Source organism: Hypomesus nipponensis, chromosome 16, assembly GCF_054491055.1.
Source record: "Hypomesus nipponensis isolate SF chromosome 16, ASM5449105v1, whole genome shotgun sequence".
Classification (NCBI taxonomy): Eukaryota; Metazoa; Chordata; class Actinopteri; order Osmeriformes; family Osmeridae; genus Hypomesus; species Hypomesus nipponensis.
Window position 1 is genome coordinate 4,752,250 of NC_140376.1, and position 15,251 is coordinate 4,767,500.

Genomic DNA, 15,251 nt, shown 5'->3' on the forward strand with positions numbered 1-15,251 from the left:
CCCTCATTCCTCTATTGATCCACCAGGTGCTCCCTTCACACCCTGCCCAAGGCACAGAGAGCTTGGTAATCAGTATGTTCTATTAAATTGCCCCAGTGTTTTCATTATGCTTTATTTTCCTGCGCCGGGTTGAAATCATGTCTCACTGTTCATCTTCAGGTGGCTTTATAGCTTGGGCAGTCAAACAGGCTCCAGCAGGTCTTGTGTCTAATTCTGCAGCCCTGGTTAGGCCTTGGCAGGGATTAACAAGGGTGAAATGAATCACACATACAGTAAAAATGTTACACGGCCATTCAGTCACAGACACAGCTGCCTCTAACCTGTCTCGCAGCTGCCTCTGACCTGTCTCGCAGCTGCCTCTAACCTGTCTCGCAGCTGCCTCTGACCTGTCTCGCAGCCGCCTCTAACCTGTCTCGCAGCTGCCTCTGACCTGTCTCGCAGCTGCCTCTCGGGCAGGGGGTGGGGGTGGGGGGGGGGGTGCTGGGCATGTGAGCCACCTGCTGGAACCCCCCCCCCCAACAGGCCGGGGTATTGATATGCCATTGAGGGGGGACATGAATGTCAATAGTCACCCGGCCTGATTTCACCCTCGTTAAAGGGGGGAGGGGAGGTGGGGAGGGGGCAGGGGGAGGAGGAAGGAGACAGCAACACCAATGAAAGTCAGACAGTCCACTCACTCATCATGGAAGTCAATGACTGCAGCAATCTTTTGTGGGGCTGGTCAAAGCCTTCAAAGAACAACCTATCCTTTTGTGTTTACGAACCACGGATCAAATAATCAACAGGTGGGTAAGCCATCTTTGTTTGAATATAAAAAAATATATATGTTTGAGCTACTGTTAATATTTACTTATCATCTTAAATAAAACACTCGCTTTCACTAATTCAGTTAGATGAAATTTACATTTTTACAGGAGAACGCATAAAAACATTGCCAATAAAACAACCTTGTGAATCCAGAAGATGTGATTGGTGGACTGAGTTCCATCTCAGCCCCTCCCTTTCCTGAACGCTGGGTTGCCAGACCCCCCCCCCCCCCCTCTAATGAAAATGAAAATGACCCCCACTTCTCGGTATGGACTGTGCAAACATCCTAAACCCCACGAAGGCTGAATACAGATGTGTGTAACGTTGTTTTCGTTTCACAAACGTAGCGCCACAACTAATCTGCTGGCAGAGCCTGCACCTGCGTTCCATCCAGGGGTGGGGCCACTTGCCCGACTGGCGGTGATGCCTCCCCCAGGTCCTAGAGAGAGATGGGGTGGGGGGGGGAAACCCCCCAAGCCCAACACCAAGGCCACCCCCCACCTCCTGGTGGAAAAGAGTTAGCCTCACTGTTAGCTGCAGACATGAAATCTTAATGGCATTTCCCAGGGTAATTACAGGTTAGCTCCTGGCTATTTGTGTTCTCGCGAATGTGAGTGCGCGGGTGTCAGCTCTCATCACGTAGCTCATCTGTTTCCGGAGACGCTCTCGCTCCGTTTCTTGGGGGGCGGCTGCCCCCCCCCCACCCCCCCCCGAAGGGACGTGGCTGGAGGATGAGATGCACCCCGATACGTAGACGGGGGGAAGGAAGGAGGGGGGGGTGCACACGACGACAGGCCGTTATCGCTCGCTCAGCTTTTGTCGTTTCATTTCGGGGGCCCGAAAATGAAGACCTTGTCAAACCCCCCCCCCCCCCCCCCCCCCCCCGTTGTCCCACCCGCCCCCCAACCCTCCCTCCGTCCCTGCATTCGCCCTATCTACCCATCTTCAATATGTCTGTATGTGTGTGTGGGGAGGGGGGGGGGGGGGTGAGCCAGTCTGCTCGCATTTGGCATGCCGGCTTCGTGCAGCGATATGAAGAGGGACCTTTGGGTGTGACCCGAGCCTCCAGCCCCCTGGTCCCCTGGTGCCCGTCTCTCCTGGCTGGGTGATTACAGCCATGTGTCAGTCAGGCAGGCCAGCCACACCGCCTGGCCAGGGAGCCCATTTAGGCCTATCAGCCTCCACTTGAATACAAAAGGAGCATGTCTCTTTGATAAGGGATGCTCTGCTAAACAGGTCCAACGGGAATACTTAATTCTGTGTGAGTGTGTCTGAGAAAGAGACAGAGAGACAGAGAGATGAGAGAGAGACAGAGAGAAAGAGAGAAAGAGAGAGACAAAGAACATGTATGTATGTGTGTGTTTTCCTCTCTCTGCCTGGTTTAAAGGAAAATGTCAGTGACTGACAGTTCAAACACACACACACACGGACAGACACACACACACACACACACAACACAGCCTGTCCTAATTGGACAAATAAAGCGCCCCTTTCATTTTAGTGCCACTGGACTCTTAATGACAAAAGAAAGCAGGCTGACAAAAGGTCGGCGTAAACACAATTAGAAGACCAGGGAGAGAGAGACCAGGGAGAGAGAGACCAGGGAGAGAGACCAGGGAGAGAGAGACCAGGGAGAGAGACCAGGGAGAGAGAGACCAGGGAGAGAGAGACCAGGGAGAGATAACATGAAAAGAGATCAGGGAGAGAGAGAACAAGGAGAGATAACAGGCAGAGAGAGACCAAGGAGAGACCAGGGAGAGATAACAGGGAGAGAGACCAGGGAGAGAGACCAGGGAGAGAGAGACCAGGGAGAGAGACCAGGGAGAGAGAGACCAGGGAGAGATAACATGAAAAGAGATCAGGGAGAGAGAGAACAAGGAGAGATAACAGGCAGAGAGAGACCAAGGAGAGACCAGGGAGAGATAACAGGGAGAGAGACCAGGGAGAGACCAGGGAGAGAGAGACTATGGAGAGAGATCAGGGAGAGAGAGACCAGCGAGAGAGAGAGTAAACACCAGGCTAAGCAATACCCGTGTTTGGCATGAATGTCCAGCATCGGTAACGTTTTATTCTGCCTATGATGTCATCAGCATGGCACATTACAAGGGAAACATCTAGTGACACACTGCTTATGTTCTTGATGACATTTAAAATAGAAGTGAAAGAATGTATTACTCTTATGAAACGGCCTTTAGCAGGAGAAGAGTTTACAGGATAGCTTACCTCTTCATTTTCTTATGACAAACTGGGGAGTCACAAACCATCTGCTGATTGTAGTCCCTCCATACATCTCTCTCTCTCTTTTCTGCATTCTTTCTTTTTCTCCCTCCCTACCACTCTATACTCACATTTTTTATTTCTGTCCCTCTCTCAAAATCTCCCTCTCCCTCTCCCTCTCCCTCTCCCTGTGTCTTTCCTGGGCCTGTAAGAGTGCTTTCCTTGGCAAGGCTGGGCCGGCCAGGCCTTTCCTGAGTGCCCGGACATGCAAACCTGATTAATACCCATCCAGTAGAAACCCAGATTACAGTTTCAGCTCAGTTTACAGAGCTGTCACCCAGCCTTCCTCAATTACGGCATCCCTCACATATACGCAAGCACACACACACACACACACACACACGCCTCTCCGGACCCGAGGGAAGCCTTCGCACCCTAAATACAGACGAAAACAAAAGAACACGTGTACACTACCCGCCTGGCGTGGACCCCGTTCATGTCCACGTCCACCAGCGTGTATTTACAGAGCACAATCCCAGGCGTAGTGAGGCCACAGCTAGCCAGGAGCTGACGCTGAACCCCCTGCCCGCTCTGAGAGGAGGGGAGAGGGCATTCTGACCGCGTGGGGACCGTCACACTGTCCCCTGCATGAACCAGGTCTCCTCACTGAACTGCACGGGTGTCCCACTTTCGCAAGCAGCCGACTTCCAGCAGTAATGAAAATGAGTTTTAAATAGACGCCCTACTTTCTGTTAAATTACTCCACCCTGTCAAACAATGTAAAGATTGTACAACCTGCTCCCTACTGTGAATGGATGGATGGATGAGTCTATGGTTGAGTCATAAGTAGATGGATGAGTTTGTGTTCTCCTTCATTGAACACCAGTCTAAATCAAGGTCACACAACCACCATTCCAACCTTTCATCCGTATGATCATTCAAGAAAGGTTGGAGAGAACAGGGCAATTGACGTCATGAACCGACCCCCCGAATATGGAACTCAAAGTCAGGATTTCTCTTTACTGATATGAGGGAAGTGATCTTTCAGACGGGCCACAGTGAGAGGAGCCAGGCATCCCTCCATCCTAGCATGGGCTCACAACACAACCGGATGAATTTGCAAACAGAGCATCGCAGAACCACCATGCTTTAATCCGTTTCTCTTTGAAGGTCAAGATATTTTCCCGTGGCTGACTCTTTCCAAAAATATCCACGAGCGTGGAGGGGGTGTGGCTGTGTCTGCATATCTGTGTGTGTGTGTGTGTGTGTGTGTGTGTGTGTGTGTGTATTTCGTTAAGGCAAAACCTAAACCTCAAGCAGAGGGGTGCATACCGAGGCTCATTCAGCCCAGCCCAGTATGCAAACATCAGATTAATGATTCTCTTTGAGCCGCACGTCCTCCAGGTCCACAAGGCCCCCTCCACGTTTGAAGAAAGAGACTATTCTAAAGGGATGGGGGGGATGAAGGTAGAGGGGATGAGAGGATGAGAGGATGAGAGGATGAGGGGATGGGGTAAGCAGAAGTCATGTTTTCCTCCAAGGCTACCACAGGCTGGCGAGCTACTGGAGAACCTCTGACGGAGAAAAGAGAAAGAACGAGAGAGGGGGGATAGAAAGAGGAGAGAGAAAAGAGAGAGAGAGATAAGAGAAGGCGAGAGAGAAAAGAGAGGGGTCTTTCAGCTGTGCCCACCTCAACCCAGGAGATTGTGTATTTGTTCCTGACGTCCGCTCCAGGCCACTGTATGTTCACTGTGGCAGATACTTTAGTGTGTGTGTGTGTGTGTGTGTGTGTGTGCATGTGTGTCGCAACCCCTATGCTTTCACAAATTCCCCCCAAGGTTAGCCATCTAGAGTAATAAGCCTATCCAAGTCTAGAGTGCTGTGGCTTGGGCCAAATATACATGACTTTAAACCGTGAAAAGAGAAATAAATATTATTTATCAACCTCAAGCCCTTACAATACACCGTGGCAACAGAACAAAAAAAGAAGAAAGAGGCAGAGAGAGAGGGAGAGGGAAAAATAGAGAAACAAGAGTAAACGACAGAGAAAAGGCATTAAGCTGGGGGCAGACGGCAGACAAATATTAGCCACTGGTGACACTTCACCACCCCTCCTCCCCCCTCCCATTCGTCCCCCTCCCATTCAAAGCCCCCCCCCCCCCCCTTGCAGACGCTTGCATACGGCTGTGGACGGCGGGCGTTGTTACGTAAAGCCAGCCTTACTCACAGCAAATGAGCTGAGACAGGCTCACATGCCTGTCGGCTATGGAGCTGCAGCAAAGACCTGTAGGCTGTAGAACACATGCAGACAGACAGGTAGACAAGCAGGGAGACAGGAGGCAGGGAGACAGGAGGCAGGGATTCAGGCCGGCAGACATACAGACAGAGAAACAGACAGGCAGGCAGACAGACAGGCAGGCCCTACGCCATTGGTTCATAGGGCAAGGAGCCAGTTTGTCGCACAGAAAGAGTGACCCAGCAGCCAGTGCTTGTGGTCTCAATTTATCTTGTTGCTGTCCTTTCATCTTCAGGCCAACATACAGATTTGAGTGGGCACAGAGACACACATGCATGGACACAAACACACACACACACCATACAAACACACACACAAACACACATTAATTAACAAACAGATCGGCTTTGAAATGGTCAATTAAGAGGAAGAGTGGGCGTTTTCCACTGCAATCAAAACCAATCAGAGACAAAGATGTGACCTTCTCTTGACTGGATGTGGTTCTACAACCGCCTCTGTGGGAGATAGCTGGTTTCTGTCTCTTTTCCTCCTCCACCCCCCTCCTCCCCTCCTCCCCTCCTCCACTCCCCTCCTCCTCCTCCACCCCCCTCCTCCCCTCCACCACTCCCCTCCTCCCCTCCTCCTCCTCCACTCCTCCTCCACTCCCCTCCTCCCCTCCTCCCCTCCTCCCGTCCTCCACTCCCCTCCTCCCCTCCTCTTCGTCCACTCCCCCCCGCACTCCTCTCTTCCTCGACTCCTTCCTCATCCACTTGTGCTTCTCCTCTTCCTTTTCACCTCTTTCTCTCTTCCTCCTTCCTCCTCCACTCCTCCCCTCCACCCACCCACCTACCCACCTCCCTCCCTCCCCTCCCTTCCTCCCGCATGTAGAGGTACTCTTGTCCTCGCGGCGACAGTCACTCAGAACCAGTCGAAACAGAAACCGTCCTGTGTCACATGACTCCCGGAGAACTCCTGTTGCCCCGGCAACGGGACTATGATAAATTAGCCTGCCAGCGCTAAGCATTCTGCTCACACACACACACACACACACACACAGTCATCCTGCTTGAAGCTTCCCCCTTCACTCTCCCAGTACTTTTTTTCTTTATTTCCACTCAATTTGTTAATCCAAGTTATTTGTTCAGATCTGTGAAACGTAGAGGACATCAGAAGAAGAAGATTGGCACCGCTGTTTGATCCCCCCTCTGTGAACCAACCTCTCTTTCCTCTATCCTCTGGCTGGGGTCTGTGCTTGCGTCTGACAGCCCGCACCCCAGAGACCCAGAGCGGCCTTAGAGAGAGGCAGGGAAGGGGCGGAAAGGACTTCCCGATCAGACGCACGGATCAGACATCGAAGGCTTCATCGAAGGCTTCTTCTCCATTTGTGCAGCAACGTTTTCTAGCGGCATTGGAGGCAAGGAGCAAGCGAGGTCCGCTGCATGGATGTCCCCTCTAACCCCCACGCTCCACCATCACACACAGGCACGCGTCCACGCGTGAACAGACCTCCCTCTGTCAAATGATCTGGAGAAAAGCAAGCTAATATTGGTGGCGGGGTTGCCAGACAGATGGCCCGGCGTATAAACAAGTCTGGTCCCTGGGCGCCAGAGGCGGGATGACGCGGGGAGCGCGTCCGAGTTCACAGACCCGCGCTCCTGCCGTCGTCACGGTGCCACGTCATCGACCAGAAGGGGCGGTCGAGGCCAAGCGCTGCACTGACTCTTGCCCCAACTGCCAATACACGTCCCTCTATTGACCTGACCTGTACTGTACCGTTCGTTTGTTGTTGAGTTTGTCTTAGTTGTTATTCTGACCTTGTCTTCCTTTCAGTCTGCAGGTGATTCATTCGTTATTATAAAACATTTTCCAGTTCTTGTTGATACTGTAAACACTGTAGGGTTGTCAGAGATTAGAGCAGCATCGCTGGCCCTGTGGATGTGGACGGAAGCTTCCGGCGCCTGCGAGCCCGGCGTAACCCCCCTTACCTGGGCCGCGGGGCGCTCACCTTTGAGCTCTGCGCCTCCCAGCACCGACCGGTTCGCTGGTGGAATAAGCTCGCGGCGAGACGCGTCGAGCAACCCCAATTAACATACACAGTTAGGGGGGGCGGGGGGCACACACACAAGCATGTGTCTTTCTCAAGGGCTTCTCCTCCTCCCAGCCTGCTTCGCTACACACACACACACACACACACACACACACTAAGCAGAACACTCACACAGCTGAACACACACCCTCGAATTCACGTCCACGCTCAGCACCAAAGACGCCGTGAAGCAGAAGAGACATCCTACTTTATATAGGCTCCTCCCCCCTCCCCTTTCCCCTCCCCACCCACAGCCTCCCTTCCTATCGATTACTGCCTGTTTATGGCTGGGGGTCAGAGGAACAAGCGAGCGAGGGAAAATAACGAGGCGCTTTTAATAAACAATGCAGCTTGGTGAGGAGGAGTCGTGCCTTATTAATTCATAGAGCATTGAGAGGCTGTGCACACAGAGACTGTAAATCCCTCCTGGGCCACCACGGCTGCCACTGAGTGTGTGTGTGTGTGTGTGTGTAGGGGTGTGTTCTGTGTGTCCATGGGGTTGTGTGTGTGTGTGTGTGTGTGTGTGTGCTTATATGTGTCTGCATGCTTGTGTGCAATGCTTGTGTGTCAGTGTGAGTTTATCCAGTATACTATAGATACGCTGCAGTCCGTGCAGTTGGGGATTTTAAAAGCTCCCTCTCTCTCTGGTACCAGCCAGGGTCCACAGCCTCCACCAGCAGACTGAATCTGTGGATTAAACATCTTTAGATGCCGTTAGAGACTCGGTCTCAAGTCGCAGACTGGACCAGAATGCAGCACTCACTGGCAGGGCAGGACAGCGATAGAGAGACCTCGACTCACCTCTCCAAACAAGCGCCACGATGTGATTCGGCAAGGCAGCCTGAAATGGTGTTTTCTCTAAAGAAGGCAAGGACGGTCGTTTGAGTGATGGTCAAGCAGAAAGAGAGTGTGCGGTACATGGGCCTACATGTGTCTGTTTAGCTACTTTAGCGAGGAGACAGCACACAGGCCAGCGCTAAGGCTCGTCAGAAGTGTGAGCCTGTGTGTGTGTGTGTGTGTGTGTGTGTGTGAGGTTGTGTGTGTGTGTGTGTGTGGTATCTAGCAGGAAGCACAGCAGCCCACTGTTTGGCTCTGTCAGAAGAGTGTTTGTGGGACTGACCTTAAAGGGAGATGACATCTCCGTCGGGTGATTATGCTGGGCCATGTGTGTGACCCCTGCCCGCCAGTCATCCCCATGGCCTTCTCTGGAACTCAGCGGCGGAGTGCAACCACCGACCCCCGCGCAGGGTCACGCCACCAATACTGCTGCCACCGTAGGTGAAGGACCTGACAGCTCGCTCCATGTGCCCCGCCGTTTACACACACACACACACACACACACAGGCATGGAAGCGGCACACACACACGCGCACAGGCACACACGCAAGCGTGCACGCGCTCAACTGCACACCCGTCGGATGGCTGACTGAAAGGCCTCGATGGTGTAAATGACGGCCCCATCGGGCCCCGGGCCCCTCCCTCCCTCAGCCCTGCTCCTGCTCCACCCCTTGGCCTGGCTGTACACTGGAACAATGTTTTCGGTTCGGAAGTTTCCCCAACCACAGTCTCTCTGTCTCTCTGCTTCTCTCAATCTCTCCCTTTAAAGCGCTTATTCCTTCTGTTTCTCTCCCTATGCCCCTCCCCCCTCCCCTTCCCTCTCTCTGCCCGTCTCTTCTCTCTGATCAATAAGGGTGAACCCCCCTGCCCCCCCCCATCCCCTCTCTCCTCTGCCCTCTCCAAACACAGCCTCCCTTCCCCCTTGGCATCCGCAGACAGACAGAACATCACATCAGGGGGCCTTGTGCCCAGACTGCCCCCCCTGGCAGACAAGGCCCCGGGGCAGCGGGGAAGGGGAGAACCAGAGCTCTTCCAGAGGCCGGCCCACCGAGCCAGGAAGGGGGGCCGGGGGCCGGGGGCCGGTGGACGGGGTCAGCAGAGAGGAGCCAGTTGAATATGGATTAAGAAGCAGAGGTCCAAGGCAGGACAGGTCCGCTGGGGCCCGAGCAGAGCGCTTGCCCGGCGCCCGAGCTAGCTTCCTGGCACGTCCACCCTTGGAATTAATGAGCGGTGTTGTCCGTTTGACCCTCTGTCCAGGCCCAGTTACAGTGGGTCTCAGGACCAGGGTTAACCACACAGGAGACGAGAGGGATGCCAGGTGCTGCTTCTGTGGCGTTGCATGCTGGTGGACCTTGAACCGCCTGCAAGATCACTGACTAGGCTTTCTGACTGACTGACTGGCTGGCACACACACACACACACAGCAACAGCCACGCACACACTCACATACATCCACACAGAAGCATGCATACATGTAAACACACACTTATACAATATCCCCCCCCCCCCCCACACACACACACAATTCTTTATTTACACAATCTTTAGTTGGCCCACTGTTAATGACAGAGGGTGTTCAGAGTGGTGATGTAGCAGACTAAATCTCATGCGGATATTTGTTCCTGAGGACTTGTGTTCCCAAGTCATCTACTGGCCCATTCATCAACACAATGAGCCAATAACATTCAGCACCCGCCGTGCCACTGCTGCATGATGGGATATCAAGCAATGGGTCATAAACTGCAGAATCGGTTTATTTATTTATCTCTCCTCTCTGAACAACAACAATAACAATCCCAACGACCGCGTCAGGACTGCTTCGTGGCACACGGAACGATCCGGATCACGCGGACGGCTCCCGCCCGTTCATCTGTTTGCCGGTCACGACTGGTGAGATGCTCCTAGAGCCAGCGTCCCGCCCCTGGCCTCCAACCCACCAGCACCCCTCCCCCTTCTGCACATCACAACAAGAAGCCTCCCTGTCTTCTCCCCTGCTGGCAAGGCTCTCGTCCCCTTCTGCTGGGCCCCCGGTCCCCCCCGCCCCCCTGCCCCCTCCAAGGTGACCAGGGCTGGGGAGATGACGGACAGGCTGACCTCCAGGGACCAGACCCCGGGGGCCGTGAGGCCGGTGAGGACACCTGGAGAGACAGCTGGAGCGCTGCGCCCCCCTCGAGGGCCGTCTTGTCTTGGCGGAGTGAGGCTGATTTGGGACTGGCTTGCTGGTTAAGATCAAGCCAGTAATTGGACAGTATGTGTGTGTGTGTAGGGGGGTGGGTTTATGTAATTCGACTAATGTCACTATGGCGAGACCGCTGCTCCGAGGGCTTTACAAAGACCCTGTCATACAAACTGCTGAAACACACACACAGACACCCTCCCATGTGCACACACACCAACACACACCACACACACATACACAGCCACACACCCTCAGACATACATACATACATGTACAAACATACACCCACACAAAAGTGCGTGTGAATGTCAAACAGGCAAGTGGGTGATATGATATGGTGAGGTGAAGTGGCTGGGAGGAGAGAGGGAGGGAGAGAGAGCGCGAGAGAGAGTGCGAGAGAGAGCACGAGAGAGAGAGAGAGAGAGAGAGAGAGAGAGAGAGAGAGAGAGAGAGAGAGAGAGAGAGAGAGAGGAGGGGGGACATTAGGCTAGTGCGTTCCTGGCGTTGGGGTGGAGGGAGAGGGGGGATGATGGGAGTTTCCAGGCCCTTCAGCCAAATGGCTGTCTCTAACCTGTCAGGGTTTGAAGGGGCTTGAGTGCTGTCAAAGGGTTAACAATTACGATCCAATCACCAGAGGGTTTGATTGCTTAACCCATCCAGTCCTTGACTGTCGATTTTGACAGCTGGCTCTCTTTAAGTGACACCCTGACTCATCAATCCCCCCTCCCACACACACACTCACACACACACACACTTCCACCCCCGTTCAGCACGTTGGGGACTCATACTTCAACAACCGTTTTCTTTCATCGTCTTGGTCTCCACTTTGAAACCCACAGGCACATTTCAAGGTTGAGAGAGAGACATGGAGAGCATGAGAGAGAGAGAGACATAGAGAGAGACATAGAGCGCATGAGAGAGAGACAGAGAAAGAGAGACAGAGAGAGCATGACAAAGAAAGAGAGAGAGAGACAGAGAGCATGACAAAGAAAGAGAGAGAGAGAGAGAGAGAGAGAGAGAGAGAGAGAGGGGAGAGAGAGAAGAGAGAGCCAGGCAAGAGAAAGATTTAACAACCTTATTTCCAGTGGGCAGTACAAGGTCTTACAGCTCAAACCAAAGCAAAACACAAAAACACGGGAGATAAACGTCAGACATCCACCATAAAATGACTCCCCACACACAGAGAGAGGCACTCTCTCCATACAGATCAAGCCCAACCACACAGGGATATCTCCAAGGTCTACTGTCTACCTGAAAGATCCTTTAGCTCACTATGGAGGGAAACTCTAAAAAGAGAGAAAAGGGAACAGGATGGGACTGCATGAAGATTAAAAAAACCTGCCATCCACAAGAGTTCACAAAGAGAGGGAAGGGCCCGGGGGGGGAGAAGGTAGAGGGACAGGACGAGAGCAGCCTCACCATCATTCCAGAAGGAGGCGGCCGAGTGCCTCAGCCTTCACATGTCTACCTCAGCCTCAGCCTTCACATGTCCGCCTCAGCCTCAGCCTTCACATGTCTACCTCAGCCTCACCCTTCACATGTCTACCTCAGCCTCAGCCTTCACATGCCCGCCTCAGCCTCCACATGTCTACCTCAGCCTCACCCTTCATATGTCAGCCGCAGCCTTCACGTCAGCCTCAGCCTTAACATGTCCTCCTCAGCCTCAGCCTCACACCAGAGCATGAGGAACACCGAACCAGACCGACGGGAGGGGGGGGGGGGGGGGGGCACAGCCAGGCCTCGTGTGCATGCGTGTGTGTGTAATGAAGCGCTTACAAAGTGACAAGGCGGTGTGACTCGACAGCAGGAGAGGACGTCGCCCAGATGAGTGGGGGGGGTGGGGGTGGGTGGGGGGGGACAGTGTGGTCAACAGCAGCGGCAGGGGGAGCCACGGGAGTGTCACCTCTCTGGAAGGGCCATCGAATCATGAATCATCCCCCGGCAAAGAAGGAGGTGGAGGGAGAAGCCATGGACGTTTTGGTCACGTTCACAGCACTGCCATCGTGCCCCGCTAAGACACATCGCCCCGGTGGCGTGCGCGCGCGTGTGTGTGTGCCTGTGTCTTGTGGAGGGGCGGGGGTGCGCCCTCATAATTGCCCTATTCTTTTAATGTCTTTCTTTCTCCAAATCAATCATTCATGATGAAAGAAAAATCGCGAAAAATCTAATATTAGGAAAGGAAATTGACTTCTAAGCGGAACCAAAGGCAGGAATTACATTATCACCTTTACAGCTACCCAATCACCTATCACAGCTTCTTGTCTGCTCCCAAACATGTCTCTCTCTGATTGGTTGCAGTGGCTCAGCTGGGATAATTAATGCAGCTCTATCCCAACTCTGATAGGCTAAACTAAGTAAACCCATAATGCCTCTGCTTTGTCTTTCTGACACTTCCACTCAGGTGGATGGAGTGAGAGCGAGGGAGATAAAGACAGGCAGAGAGAAAAGAGACAGAGAGACAGAGACAGAGACAGAGAGACAGAGAGACAGAGAGAGAGAGAGAGAGAGAGAGAGAGAGAGAGAGAGAGAGAGAGAGAGAGAGAGAGAGAGAGAGAGAGAGAGAGAGAGAGAGAGAGAGGGACCTGCAGTGATTGGGCTGTGTGAGTGAGACCACCAGAGGACTCCAGGGAAATGGAAAACCTTTCATTATTTGGAGCGGATCAATCTGCAAGTAAATCCAATACAAGTAAACAGCGCACTGGGGCCAGGGGAAACAAGAATGATGTGTGTGTGTGTGTGTGTAAGCGTGTGGCGTGTGTGCGGGTAAGGGTATTCTTATTGAAAAAGAAAAAAGGACAGCGAGACGTCGACGTGCCCGCGCAAGACGAGCGGCGTAGCTAACCTGTGTTAGCTCAACGTCGGATCGTCTTGGCTTGCATCGCCAGCGCGGCCGCATATCACTGCAGCCTGACAACACCGGCCGCTGTTCTCCACCTGAGAGCTCTGACGTATACGAACAGGCCCAGCATCACATCCACACGTAGAAGGGCTGCTTGTTTTGAATGCCCGTGCATCTCCATTATGCTACCTCTGCTCCCCTGTTGTTTCCCATTAAGGAGGGCGAGCGCACACCTCCTTCGGTCACATAAACACCCCGAGACATAACCATTAATAGGAAATGGCTTTCCTGGTCTAATTATTATTGATTTGACACAGAGTGCTGTACTAATGTTTCACAGTTTGACTGTACAGAACAAACCATGGAGCAGCTTTGGTAGTTATTAAGATCGCTTTACATGACGAAATTAATGTGAGTAATTGAAACAACAGGAACAAGCATGGATTGGTATTTGGGGGCGCTAAAATCGTAGAGCTATCAGCAATGGCTAGCAGATCAATCTGTTGCAGAGAAATAATGAACAGTAAGAATAAACTGAACAAAAACACATTCCCATGTTACACTGCAGCCATGCTAATGGAGGGGAAAATGATCACTGTGATTTCTCTAAAAAACAAGTTGACAAAGATCCAAGAATATGTGGCGAATTAGCATTTATGTATAGACACCCATTTCATCTGGTACATCTGCATTCCAATACAGTAAAGGAACTTCATTTCCATTGGTGTATTTGCCGTACAACTGAAAAGGACACTGCACAACACACGACTCTTCAGGGATCAGCAGATCCTCAAACTTCAAATGCGTCCAGATATCCACGAGATTTCCTTGGCAGAGTACCTCCAGATGGTTCTTCTACATTTGCCAAATGTCAGAGAAATTAATCAGAGCGCGTGAGAAGCGCCGGAGTGCCTGTGACGCATCCTATGTTCCCTGACTGCCTCTGTCCCAGAGACCAGGACATCAGCTGGGCTTGTGTCAGCTGGCCAGGCCTGGGCTACTGAGAACCTCTCACTCTGCCTCTCAACTGGGCTCATCCTGTGTGACACACACACACAAACACAATATAGGTCTGTCACAAACACCCACTGTTCCTCCTGGCTGTCCACATCTGGGTTGTTCTTTCGCCAGTTGAACATTTCCATCATGCCCCCCTCCCCCCTCCCCCCTCTCCCCCTCTCCCTCTCCCTCTCTCTCTCTCTCTCTCTCTGGTAAGGGTGTGTGAGTCCCGCCTTGTCTGACCTCATCCCGTGATGAGAATTGAGGCCAGTTCCTCATGAGAGAATCGTAGACGCCCCGCAGCGCCGATTAGCCGGCGTCGTGTGCCGATAACTCGCGAAAGAAAATCTCAACACAATCGTTTTGACTTCCTCCATTATCAGCCGCGATAATAACTTGGCCCTTAGAACGATAACCCTGTCTGTTTCATACAATAATTCCTTGTCTCGCCACAACACAATAAAAGGATTTGTCGCCACGGTTACCACTGATGGTGACACCGAGGCAGGATGTGAGGCTCTGTGCTCGTCCTCGCAAGGCTTATGGAACATTTCAACACAACTGTATTCCCCAGAGGTTCCAACTCTGCTCTCTGGATTAGTCTGCTTGACAACAACGTCTACAAAAAGACCCCATGCCCCTGTGGTTCAATATTTAATATTGAGTCTTCGAAGCTTAAAGACCCTCACTAGACTAGTCATACCATCGTTGTTTTGGTATTCGGATAAAGATTTAGACTTATAGATTTTTCATTACTGTAGTGCAACTGCTAATGCTAGCCTAACCTAGCCAAAACCTTCTACAGGTTGTCTTGTTTATTGTAGCATGCTAGCCAGTGAGCTAAGGGTCCTGTTATGAGAGAGGCTATTAGACACTATTACCCAGAAAGGTCTCTTCACAAGCCTGTGACGCACAGGGCTAGAGGAGCAGCACAGTTTGTCATCTGTCAGAGGGAATTGATGTCCACATGTCAGGAGCAAGAGGTCGCACAGAGAGAGAGAGAGAGAGAGAGAGAGAGAGAGAGAGAGAGAGAGAGAGAAAGCAGAGAGAG

At 52.4% G+C, this 15,251-nt stretch overlaps 1 protein-coding gene across 1 annotated transcript in view; it reads right to left on the reverse strand.

The window, feature by feature from the left end:
• nlgn1 (neuroligin 1) overlaps nucleotides 1–15,251 on the reverse strand; it is a 129,420-nt gene that overhangs the window by 54,969 nt on the left and 59,200 nt on the right. The gene's annotated exons all lie outside the window — the stretch shown is intronic.